At 36.1% G+C, this 13,690-nt stretch overlaps 1 protein-coding gene and 1 long non-coding RNA gene across 2 annotated transcripts in view; both read left to right on the top strand.

Annotated features, from left to right (window-relative positions):
- Positions 1–13,690, top strand: part of TMEM132C (transmembrane protein 132C) — a 525,373-nt gene that overhangs the window by 101,046 nt on the left and 410,637 nt on the right. The window lies entirely within an intron of this gene.
- Positions 249–13,115, top strand: LOC141560747 (uncharacterized). The gene is made up of 2 exons (XR_012487803.1): positions 249–6,823; positions 7,020–13,115. It is a non-coding gene; the product is annotated as an uncharacterized LOC141560747 (long non-coding RNA).

The following is a 13,690-nucleotide window of genomic DNA, read 5'->3' on the forward strand; positions in this document are numbered from 1 at the left end:
AAAGCACCAGACCTGGGGTTAGAATAGACCTGAGTTCAAATATGACCTCTGACATTTATTAGCTGTTTGACCCTGAGTAGTCTCAGTTTCCTCATCTATAAATAGAGATAATAATAGCACTTACTTCCTAGGGTTGTTGTGAAAATCAAATGAGATCATTTAAAAGTGCCTGACAATAGCATAAATATTATTATTATTATTATTATTATTATTATTATTATTATTATTATTATTATTATTATCAAAAAGGAGTATGTATGAGGTTTTGCCCACATCAAGTATTATTTGTCACAATGGTTGTTCCCTAACTTGACTTTGGGGCATCCATGAACTTTGCTTAGTTCCCTTTATGAATTTGTATGAAGTTTCAGAAAGAAGAGATTTTCCCCCTAAACATCCATATTTGTAACTCTTTCTATTTTATCCATTTTCTGTTCCATCAAGTAAGTTAGAAATACGTTTTCTTTACCAGTTTTTTTTCTTTGTTCGTGGTTCTACTGTTTCAACTGGAAAACCCTAGAACACATAATTAATAAATTAGTTTTAAAATAACTGTATAGACATGTACACATATATTGTATTTAACTTATACTTTAACATATTTAATATGTATTGGTCAACCTGCCATCTGGGGGAAGGAGGGGAAAAGTTGGAACAAAAGATTTTGCAATTGTCAATGCTGAAAAATTGCCCATGCTCATATCTTGTAAATAAAAAGGTATAATAAAAATAAATGAATTAGCTATATTCACAAAGATCAGGGAGTTTCTCCAAATAGTTCTAAAAAGAAAATATTATTTTAGAGCACAGGATTTCAGATTAGAATACCTTGATTTACATCCTGGATCTCACACTGAGAAGCTTGTGATTTCAGGCAATTCATTTCACTTTTATATGCCTTGGTTTCCTTATCTGTAAAATCAGGATAATAATGCTTGGAAGGATCTTCTGGACTCACAGAGCTATTATAAGGAAATCCTTTTAAAATCTTCTATCAAATATTAGTTACTGCTTTTTATGGAAATTTCACCAGTTTTTGTCCATTCAATGCTCTTGAATAAATCATTTTCTGAACAAATATTTATTGAGCATTTACTATGTGTCAGGTACTGGACCAGAATGAAACTAATTTAAAAATAATTCAAAATCATATTTTACATTCTGTCAATTATGTATTTATGCATAAGGTTAGGGTCAATTCTTACATTTTTATTAGAAACTTTTTGATGACAAAATTCATCAATGCAGGGAATTTTTTTAATATATTTTGTATAAATAGGTATTCTTAAGTAGTTTTTGGTAACTATTACAACATAATTGAGTTCCTTTGCAATTCTATGTGTTTTATTTTACTATATGTAAGAAAGTTAATTTACTAATAATATCTAATATTAAAATATTGTTCTGGAAATGGGGTTGACAGACTTCATCAAGACAGCCAAAGAAACTAAAAAGGTTCATAACCCCTGTCTTAGAGTTGCCTCTAGGAGAATAAGTGACTTCCCGAAGGTGACACAATCTGAGATGGAATTTGAATCCAGATTTTCCCAGTCCTCAATCTACTACACCATGCTGCCTGATGTATTAAGAGGAATATAATGCAAACACAATGTAGATCTCAAGAGCTAGCCATATATTGAATGAAGATTTAAAGAATAAAGTAAAGAAAGTGGGGAAAATTTCATAAGGGAAACAAAGACCCCTTTGTTGAAAATATGATCCAAAAAAATGAAAACCAAATGAGTTAGTTAAGGTTAATAGATCTGGGAATCACCAAATTTATAGCCATAGCTAAATACTAAAAATTAGGGTTAAAAGAGAGAAGATGAAACTAAGTGAGAAGGGATTAGCATTGAGGAATCTGTGTATTTATGACTACTTGAAAGCTTGCATTTGTCCCATGTCTCCTTGTGTCCAAGGCTCTGCACCAGTGTCCACTCATTTAATTGTTTTTTTTTTCCTTTGTCCTTCAGTGATTCAAGATAATGAGGCAGTTTCACCGGGGATGGGTCCTTTCCTTTCCCTCCCCCCCCTTCCCCAGTTTTTAGCAGCAGTGTACTGAAGAAGGATCAATATTTATTTTAATTTAAGTTAGTAAAGGACACAGTTATAGCTTGGCCCTCTAATTTCAATGATTTAAGGAGCTAAGTAACACAGCAAATAGAGCTCTAGACCTTGAATCAGGAAGATCTTAGTTTATGTCTTGCTGGCTGTGTGACTTTAAGCAAGTCATTAAGCCCTGTCTGCCTCAGTTTCCTCAGATGTAAAATAAAAATAATAATAGGGTTTCTGTGAAGATGAGATAATATTTATAAAGAACTTTGTAAGTCACAAAACTCTGTCTAATAATTTTTCCTCTTGTTATTGGGGTATTTTTTTCCCACTACCAATGCAGGTAGGCAATTTCTAATATTTCAGTTAATTGTTTTTCTTTTTCCAATAGTGTCCAACTCTTGGTGACTGTTTGGGGTTTTCTTGCCTTAAATCACTGCACAAACAAAAATCTAGACCATATATATATATATATATGTATATATATATACTAAGGTATATTATTATATTGATATAGATATGTTATGTCAATATATTATCATATATTCATATATTATATATTATATTATGTCATTTCTTCTCTAGCTCATTTTACAGGTAAGGAAACTGAGGCAAATAGGATTAAGGAACTGGCCCAGGGTTTCACAGCTAGAGGCCAGATTTGAACTCAAAAGATGAGTGTTCTTAGCAGTCTGATGTATAATATGCTTAAAAATTAAGTGGGATACAAAAGCAGAAGTGAGACTTGGATCTACATCCTCTTGTCTTTGAGGCTATCTCCCTATCCATTACACCATATTAGTAAGGTATTATGGAAATACTCTAGTTTTAGAGACTCTTGGAATTTTAGCACAAGAAGAGATTTTGGAGGCCATTGTGATGACCATGTTATCAAACTGGATACCTAAGAATCAGCCAGAGTCAGGATAAGCAAAAGTCTTTATTCCTGGTCTTTAGCGGTAAAAGTGAAGAGAGTGGACATATAGGATCTCACCTCCTTCTATCTCACTGACTAGTCTCTTTCCACCTCCTGATCCCTCCCACAATTCTCTGTATACACCAAACTGTTGGGCCAGCACAGGATAGTGGGAAGGGCCATTTTCCAAGCATATTCTTATAGAGTATTGTCCAATCAGTAATTCGCCTCAAGTGCTCAATTGTCCCATTGATTCAAGAGTCTGAGCCCCTTATAGGCCATCTGCTCCAGGCTCTTACCCAATATGTAAAATTCAACCTATAGCATGATGATGGTAAACGTAATAATATAACCTAGCATTTAAACAGTTTTAAGGTTTTAAAATTCCTTCAATAAAAATAACTCACATTTATATAGTGAATTAGAGTTTGGAAAACACTTTACAAACATTACCTCATTTAGTATCTTATAATCAATCACTCCATAAATCAAGAGAGTATTATTCCATATCAATCCTCTCCTATACTCCTGGATTACAAAGACAAAAGTAAGACAGTTTGTGCCCTCCAGATAGCTTCTATTCAAATTGGGACGTCATGTCCTCTGTGTAACTTTAGAAAGCCATTTAGCCTCCTAGTTACTCAGGTTCCTCATCTAGAAAATAAAATTTAAAAAATTGGACCAAGTGGTCCTTTTCAGCTTTAAAACTATTATAAAATGATCATATATTTAATAAAATTTACATAATTACAGGATAAGTTGGGCAGCAAGAGCCCTTGTAGGAAAAAAACATACCAATAAAGGCATTGGATAGAAAGTTAGTGCCTGATCTGAAGAAAAATAGATTACTGGAGATAAAGGCAAGGAACAGGAACAATTCTATGAGACAGCTATGATTGTTTTTTACTATTATCATCTTGCAGGTAAAAAAAATGTGGCTCAGAGAAGTTATATGACTTGCCAATAATATCTAGAAAATAGACTGAATTTGAACCCTGATGTTCCTGACTCTGGGCTAAATCTGTCTACTAATACCACAGTGCCACCTGCATGAGTGTTGTCAGTCAGGCAACAAATATTTATTAATATTTATGTGTTTTATTTATTTTCCCAATTACTATGTTCCAGGCACTGTAAGTACTAGATTAGTAGTAAGGTCCTTCATGATCCAGATACTCAGTGCCTGCAGGATTTCATTCACTAGTCTAGTTGGTGGGGGGGAGAGGGGGGAACTAACCAAACAAAAAACCCCAATAATCACAACAAAACATCCTATAGTTCAATAAATCTGATTCCTAGAATCATAACTCTCTTGTTTAGCAAAAAAAAAACCAACAAAACAAAACTAGGACCCAAAGGGATTAAATAATAATATTATAAATAATATTAAATAATAATTGCTAGGCTGGGATTTCAACCTGTGTCCTTTGACAAAGTAAAGTACAAGCAGAGAGACCTTTGGATGAAATTGAGAGTAATACTACTTCAAACACCCAATAACAAGTCTTCAGAATCTAATAAGATCTGATCATTCCCTAAAGAGAGGATTTGAGAACTTTTTTTCCCTCTAGGACAACTTCAGATCTTGGAGAAAAGCCTTTGGGAATTCTTCCCTCCTCCCTTCCTTCCATCTTAAATGAATTCCAGTTATTCCCCTCACCTTTGATCCTTTTCAAAAGTTCAGCTGTCAAAACCACTTTGAAGTAGTTTGGCAAGAGGGTCCCTTCCTAATTTTTTCAGGGCTTCCCCCCTCCCAAATACTCTCTATTTGAAGGTATTAGTCAGGGTATCTAGGCAGACTGACATTCTTCTTGGACAGGCCAGTTACCCCAACCTGTTTGAACTGGAGAGAGTGAAACAGAAGGAAAACAGAGAGCAGACAGAACCCCAGCTGGGATGTCAGTCATTGGTCTCAAAAGTGTTTGATCACCCAACAGACATTTCCTTCTTCCTTTTCTTCTGGGCCATGGGGTGCTTCCAAAAGTTAGGGAAACAGTGGGAAGCCCTTCAGCCTAATTGTGCTGGACTGGCCAAGGTAGATCTCATGACCAGCTGGGTTTTGTTTTCTTTCTGCTTTGATCCTTCTCACTCCACCCCCCTACCCTCCTGTTCAGAGTGTTTGCCCTGCCAGAGCTGGGTTAGTGTATCCGGTCCTGCCCAGGACACTCTGCTGCTGTGGAGTCCTTCCCTCAGCTAATGTTTTCTTTTAACAAGAGTTTTTTTTTTTTTTCCCTTCCCTTTTTTCCCCCACTTTGAGTGCAGTGAAGAAACTGGGCTGGGTGACCTTGATAATATTAATGTGCAACGATCGCTCTGCAGAGAGGATGTTGACTAAGGTTATTCTCTTAAAAAGCAATTTGTAGACGGCCTGAACATGATGTTTACAGTGCAAAACAAGCAGGTTTCTAGAAATCTCCTTTCTAAGCTGAGAAAACAGAGCAACAATATCATTGTACAGGAGGGAAAGGAGGATGTTTTAGTTCAAAGTGAATAGTTCAGGATGAAGATGGAAAGGATACTGTATAGTTTTTGGAGAGAGAAAGAGAGAAGGGGAAGAGAGAGACAGAGAGGGGGGAGGGAGAGAGGGAGAGAGAGAGAAATAGGAGGGAGGGAGAGATGGAGAGAAAGACAGAGATTAGACAGAGAGAGATAGAGAGAAAGAGAGACAGAGACAGAGATGGAGGAGGAAGGAGAGAGAGGGAGAATGATAATATCTTTAAGTTTCATCATCTCAGCCTTTCCACTCATTCCATTCAAAATTTGCTTTTCCTTAATGTAATGGTTTTACTGAAGCCCCAAAGAAAATAGTGTGATGGAATGATAATTTGTTGAAAGTATTAATCACTTAATTGTACAAGCTCAGATGGTACTACTTTGATGGAAAGTGATTTGGATTGACCTGAGATGCAATGAAATGTAATGGGAAAAGTAAGTGGATTTAAATTCACAGAAATCCCACTTTTCATACTTGTTACCTGACTGACTTTGTATAAATCACTTAATCTATGTGGCACTCAGTTTCTTCATCTCTAAAACTGGGGGGGGGGGGGAGATTTTGAACTAGGTAATCACTACAATCCCTTCATTCATAAAAAGATAGGAAAGATAAGAGTAGTAATTCTGAACACCTTTAAGTGTTAGCTTTTTTTAATATGAAAAAAAAAAAATATCCAGGCCTCTCACTTCCCTGCCTGGCACCTACTGTTGTTAAATGATCAATCTAATTCATCATCATCGTTATGAAATAGTAAGTTGGAAATAACCTAGTCTATGTAAAGCTAGCTTACAACCCAGAAAACATGGGTTTGAGTCTCACCTCACCAGGACTGGAAGAGAGACAGTCTATCTTTGACTAGCTTTGTAGTGGCTCTCATGCCTCCTGCACTAAGATCAAGATTGGGCCACAATAAAGAATCTAGACTCTATTCTTGACCTTTCTTGTGGTGTCTATCCTGCTGAGACCAAGGACTGTCCAAAGGACCTCCAGAAAGCTAGCCCAGACATTACAAAAATTGTATATTTATATGATATCATAGAACTGAACTGGGACTATACTCCTATACTGTCTATGAGAAACAGAATCCTGTACTGCTCAAGCATGGAGTCATCATATACCTCTATAAAAAGGAAATCCAAGTTATCCAGAATCATGTGGAAGAAGAGAGTGTTCACCCTCACTAACAAACTAGGGAATTTCCAGGACCTAACTTGGAGATCATATTTCGGAGGGATACTGTAGTATCCCCAGGTTGAAATAAGCTTTTAGGGATAACTTATTTGTGATGAGGACAATCAATAAAATGATGAAATCCTTCCTTCAAAATCATGGAACCCCACAGTTTAAAGGGACCTCAGGTGTTAGGATTACTAGGTGAATTCTCACCTTGTCACTATCCAGACAACCTGAGTTCTCACCTAGTAATCCTAACATCTCCCCCTTTCTTTTGATTTAGAACATAGGACAGTCATGATCTTGAAACATAAATCCATCAATATGGGAGGTATTACACATAATTACATAAAGTGTTAGGATTACTAGGTGAGAACTCAGGGACCATCTAGTCCCACCTGTATGTGGCTAAAAATCCTGTCTATAAGGTAATGATGATGATGGCAGCATTTACATAGTACTTTAAAATTTGCAAAGCATCGCGTATACTATCTTATTTGATTTTTCTAATAATTGCACGAGGTAAATGCTGTTAGTATTTTATTTTGACCTTGAGGAAGAGGAGGAGAGGAGGACACGAGAGAGAGAGAGAGAGAGAGAGAGAGAGAGAGAGAGAGAGAGAGAGAGAGAGAGACAGAGAGACAGAGACAGAGAGACAGAGAGTGAGAGAGAGAGAGACAGAGAGAGAGAGAGAGAGAGAATCTACAGGAATCTAAAGAAGGGATGAGAAAATGCCCCCTCCCTCCCTTCTGGGGTAGCAGAACATTATAGACACTCTAATTGGGATACCTTGTTGCTTAGTTTTTTCCTAAATTGTTTCCCCTCTCTCTTTCTTTTTGATTCTTTGTTGCAAGGGATGTCTTTCTACAAATGGTACATAAGGAGGTACATATTTAGAAATTCAGATAGTATAAATTTCAAATATCAGTAGAAATTAATATATACAAATATGCATATCCATACTTATACATAAATACGTGTGTGTGTGTGTGTGTGTGTGTGTGTAGGTGTGTAGCAGGGCACACCTATAATGTAGATTGTGTTTTTCCTCCTACACATCTCCAATAATTCTCTAATTATTCTCCCCACTTTTTCTTGTAGATAAGAAGCCAGAATTGTCATTTTTAATTGTGTAGGAAACCAAGGCTCTTGAAGAAGCCATATATTTCTAGCTTAATACCAGTGAGAAAGCAGGAAGCATATATGGAAAGCATCAAAAACACTGCCCACCTCTAGAGAATGTGTACAGCAAGGCTTTCAGTGTGAAATCTCCCTAAAATGCATTTATATTCTTGATTCTACTTAAATTCCCCATTTTGGTGTTTATTCAAAGCTTGAATGAGCCTCTACTTCATATTAATGATGCTTTAACAAGGACATTTCTTGATGCTGATTGCCCTGGACTATATGTTCTCTTGCATGTAATTTCCTGCTATTGTGAAATAGTGATTCTGAGTAAAAATTTTTTGTAGCTCAAGCATTTAACAACTTGGACATCACCATATTGGGATTAAATGTGGAATTTGCTTTAATCACAATTTTTCAAAAGTCTGCAAACTGAATATCCACATTTCATTCTACATTCTAGAAATACCTTCAAGATTCCCAATGAATTCTTCCATTCTCCAAATTTCAGATAAGGTAATAAGCTAAGTCTCCAAAGACAACATGTTCCAAAAGCCTCAGAGTAGTTTTAAGCCAATAATTTAAATGAATTTGAAATTTGATGTTCAAAGAATTAAAGTGATTGTTTAGCATTTGAATCAAAGTCATATGCTCTTTTCCCTCCAACTCACTGCTTCTATCCAAAGGCCCTGGTATCATAAAAAGGAGGTTATTTATTATTCAGCAAAAATTAAGTACCTACTATGTACAGAGCACTGTGCTCACCCCTGGAGGAAAAAAAAGAGTTTTTATGTTAGATGGTCTTTACCCATAAAGAGTTTATCATCTAGAATCTGTAATTGCGTTTTTGTAATTATTTTGATAGCTATTTCAATATAATTAGTTTTTCTCTATAATCCTATGTATTTCATTCTAGACATGCTTCTGAGAAGTCCATGAGCTTTATCAGCTCACTCAAGGGGACTCCATGGTACTAAAAAGGTTAAGAGCTCCTGGGCCAGAGGAGGATGGGAGACCAGCACTGAGAACTATATTACACACCATTAAATGGCAAGCACAGTAGAGAGTCACAAAACAAAGTGCTCTATTGGGAAATTTCTTCCTTGTAACAGACTGAAGTCACCCCTGCTGCATTTTAAGCACGTTCATTCTTCAGTACATAGAGGAGATGAAGTCAGTATACAAAGAGGAAAAGCCTTCTTGGGGATTCCTTTTTACTTCATCCAGCCATCCTGATGAGATGAAAGACCTAAAATATATCAAGCCCCATTCACTGGGAAGGAAATAAAATGAAATGCACATCCAATGAAAGGATTGCCCAATCCTGTCAGGAAAGCTAAAGAAGGATCAGAGAGGTTAAGGGATCTGCTTGGAGTCACACAGCTATGAATTATCATTTGAACCGAGGTCTCCTACTTCTGGGGCCAGTGCTGTTTTTGTTCCATACACAAAGGGCTTCTCTTCAAAGCTCCTGGTAACCAGAGTTGGAAGGAGATTGCACAGTCCCTCTAAGTAACTGGTATCACTGTATGAACAGATCTCACTCAGATTACAGCAAATATTGATTAAATACTTGCTATTCAATTTGCATGGGCTGAAACTTTGTTCATAAAATTTGGTTTAAAATGCTATATAGAGAGAAGTCCTAAAAAGATATACCTTCACTTTTTCCTATTTTCTCCATCTTTCTAACAAGTCCAACTCTCAATATTTATATCAAATAGATTCCTTTTCCTCTCAAAAATGTGTATTTGTTTACTTTCTTTAGCTTTATCTTGGTGAGTTTTCAGTACCTATCCCATTTATCCACATTGGTTTGTTCATTTGTCAATTCAAGTTCAATCAAATAACTTTGGAATCTGTGGTTGATCCCATCCTGCTTAACATTTTTTATCCATGACTTGGATAAAAGCATAAAGAGCACATTTATCATGTTTGTCAACAACTCAGTGCTAGGCAGGACAACTGATACACTTGTCATCTCCAATCTGGATGTGAGATCTTAACAGGCTAGAGTGATGGTTTCCATCTAGTAAGATGAAATTCAACAAGGATAAATGGAAAGCATTGCATTTGTAAATAGATATTTTGCATTTTGGTTCTTAACCTAAATACAAGATTGGAAAGATATGGCAGGATTTGTCTGAAGAAGATCTGGGGGCAGGGGTTTAGGGAACTATTCTTGCCCATAAGCTGCCTCAAGTCAATTCGGGTCAAATCAATAAGCACTTGATGATATCAACTATATGTCAGATAGTTTGCTAAGTCCTAGGAATACAAAGAAAGGCAAAAACAGTCCCTGCTCTTAAGAAGCTTACATTTCTAATAATGGAGACTATGTGTAAACAAATGTACCACCATGATACAGGCAGGATAAACTAGAGATAAGCTGAAAAGTCACTCTCAGTGGGGAGATGAGTGGGGAAAGGAAAATTTCATTTAGAAGGTAAGAATCTACCTGATACTTAAAGGAAATCAGGGAAGGCAGAAGACAGATATGAGGAAGGATGTTGTTCTAGGCATGAGGGGATAATCAGTGAAAAGACAGTAACAAGATGGAGTATCTTGAGAGATATACTTTACTCTTCCCCAATTATTTTAGAAAAAAGTAAGAGCGTAACTAGGTGATACAGTAGATAGAGCACTGGACTTGGAATCAAGAAGACCCAATTCATCTTTATAAGTTCAAATCTGGCCCTGAGCAAATAACTTAATTCTCTTTGCCTCACTTCTCCCTTTGTAAAATGAACTGGAGAAGGAAATGGCCAACCATTCCAGTATCTTTGCTAAGAAAACCCTCAAAAGGGATCACAAAGAATTGGACATGACTGAAATGACAGAATAACAATGAGGTATAAGAATGAAAAGATAGTAATGGGCCAGATTATGAATGATCTTAAGTGCCAAACACAGAATTATATATTTTATCCTGGAAGTGATAGAGAGCTACTTATGTTTATTGAATAAGGGGTAACATGATCAGATCCATAATTTAGGAAAATCAGTATGACTGCTGTATACAGTTTAATGGGGAGAGACTTGAGGCAAAGAATCACAAAATAAGTAACTTATATTTTAACATATTAACATGTATTGGTCAACCTGCCATCTGGGGGAAGGGGTGGGGAGAAGGAAGGGAAAAGTTGGAACAAAAGATTTTACAATTGTCAATACTGAAAAATTACCCATGAATAATTTTTTTGTAAAAAAAAAAAACTAAACTGAAATAATAAAAAAAGAATCCAAAATAAGAAGGTGAAACATAGTATTGTGGAAAAGGGAGGTGGTAGTGTATAGTAGTTACACTCTATTTTAGTCAGACAACAGTCACACTATTTTGGGCACTTCATTTCAGGGTGGTCATTGATAAGGCAGAGTATACATGGAGAGTAATATAAAAGAGGACTTCTTCAATTTTTTCCATTTCTGACACCTTTTCCCCTGAGAAATAGGTATATTAAGTAGATATACCAAAAAAAAAAACTTTCCCCACTAATAACCCCTTTTTGCCCATGACATTTTTATGTAACCCAGATATACAGGAATATAAAACAAGCATATAAATCAAACATTTACTGATAACAAATCATAATTTTGTGATGCCACATTTAGCTACAAGACTCCATATAGGGTTGCAAATCACAGTTTAAGAAGCTGGGTTCTCTACCATAGCTTTCCTAGTTACCTCATTTAGGAACACTCTCTCCATCTTGACATTATTGCTTTTTCTGCGTATCCTTGTGAACACTTGAATAAAGATCCCTTGGAACAAGGTCTATTTTCTTTTTTTGCCTTTAGGGCTTTCAATGCCAGGCCCAATAAATACCATTGAAATATTAGAAGATATGCCCTGTGGAGGAAAGATTAGATTCATCGTTTTTGTCTCAGCAGTAAGAAATAGGAGCAATGAGTCTGATAGTTGAAAAGAGGTTGATGTTGGGAAATCTTTCCTTATAATATGTGTTCTCCCAAAGTGGAATGGATAATTTCTAAGGTAGAAGGTTTCTCCTTCAGCACAGAACTGGAAATAAAGATTTGTTTATTCAAAATATTGAAGAGGTGATTGGAATGTCTGACTGTTAAGGATCATTCCAACCCCAAAACTTAGTCATGTGCTTTATTAAGCGCCTGCTAAGAACAAAATCAGAACAGCAAGGAATCAATTAAAAAAAAAAAAAAAAACCTGTTCCTCAGCCTATAAGAATAGAGCACAAAGAGGTAAGTCAGAAGCACAAATAAATAGAAAAAAAGATAAAACTGTTAAGTTGTCAGGTGAGATGAAAAAGCTGTCCAAGAAAAAGACATTTATTATTTCTGTTTATCAAGACCTTAGAGGGAAGAATTAAGAGAAATAGAAGAAGTTTACAAGAAGGAAAATGTTGGCTCATTGTCAGCAAAAAGTTAAAACTTAGAATTATACAAAAAGGAATGAATAAAATTGAATTATTTTTTTTAAATTACGTGCTTACTATATGCCAGACACTTTGCTAAGTGCTTGGGATACAAACAAAAACCTGATCAGTGCCTACCCTCAGGGAACTTGCATTCTGTTGGAGAAGAAAATACATTGGATCTTAAATTTAGAACTGAAAGACACCTTTAAGACTACTGAATCTACTGTCTCTCTCAATATGAGTAAGGAAAATAGAGCTGAGGAAGGGACATACCCATAAAGCATTTGAAACAGTATTTGAACTGGGGTCTTTCTGACTACAAGGCCAAAACTTCGTTGCCTATGAAATCGAATAAACTCTGAGGAATCTCAAGGGAGAATATTGGCCAGGACTATGGAATGGCATGGGTATGAGAGTTTAGAAAGCTAAAGGAATGGGCTATAAAGTGGTAGTGATGGGATTCATTTGATTATGACTCTAAAACTGGAAGGAGGGTGGGAAAGCTATACATATGGTTGCAAGAAAGGGGGAAAAAGATGGCAAGAGTATATCAAACGTGGATCAGGCCAGATAGAGCACACTCATCTAACAGGACCATATGGGCCCCATGACAAACATTCCACAGCTGAAAAGTATATGGGCTACACTGGGAAACAACGTGGACCCCTTCACTGAGGGCCTTTGCTTGTCTATGAGATAGTGGAGAAGAGATGCATTTCCCAAGGTGGGTTGGTCTAAATGTCTTCTGGGTTCTTTTGTAACTCTGAGATTTGAGGATTCTGTGTACAATGCAAAAGGCTATGAGACTTCAGAGGAAGGAAAATTATTTACAGATTGGTCGGAGAAATAACCTGGGTTTAGAGTTCAGTAGGAACCAAAGTTATGAAGGGATTGGCAATGGCCTAATCAGCCGTCATACCTTTAAAATAGACCACAGAATTAAAAAAAAAAAAACAAACTGTCACAAATCTGCAACAATAATTTGAAGTTATTGTTTGATGAATAAAACCTGAATTGTTGAAGGAATTAAATAGAATAATTTGTACAATGATGAAAATGTGATGTTACCATTCAATCAACAAGCATACATTGGGTACCTACTGTATACAGAGCCGTGTAAGCAAAATGCTGCTCTGTGAAAAAGAAAAATGTGGGGGGCAGCTAGATGGCGCAGTGGATAGAGCACCAGCCTTGCATTCAGGAGGACCTGAGTTCAAATATGATCTCAGACACTTAACACTTCCTAGCTTTGTGATCCTGGGCAAGTCACTTAACCCCAGACTCAGGGGAAAAAAAAAAAAGAAAAAGAAAAATGTGGAGACATTTCAAAATCTATATCTTAACAATCTTTATCTCAAAAACAAAACAAAACAAAAATCTTTTTCTCAACTAAAGAGGGGAAAAAATAATTTTCTCTTGAAGTAATCATCTAGCCTTTGCTTAAAGTCTTCTTCATTCAGATAGTATAGAGTTAACAGGAGAAAAGAGGGTGTGTTTTCTGCATATAAATAAGTTCAAGACCATAATTAGTGA

The sequence above is a fragment of the Sminthopsis crassicaudata genome, chromosome 1, assembly GCF_048593235.1.
Source record: "Sminthopsis crassicaudata isolate SCR6 chromosome 1, ASM4859323v1, whole genome shotgun sequence".
Lineage (NCBI taxonomy): Eukaryota > Metazoa > Chordata > Mammalia > Dasyuromorphia > Dasyuridae > Sminthopsis > Sminthopsis crassicaudata.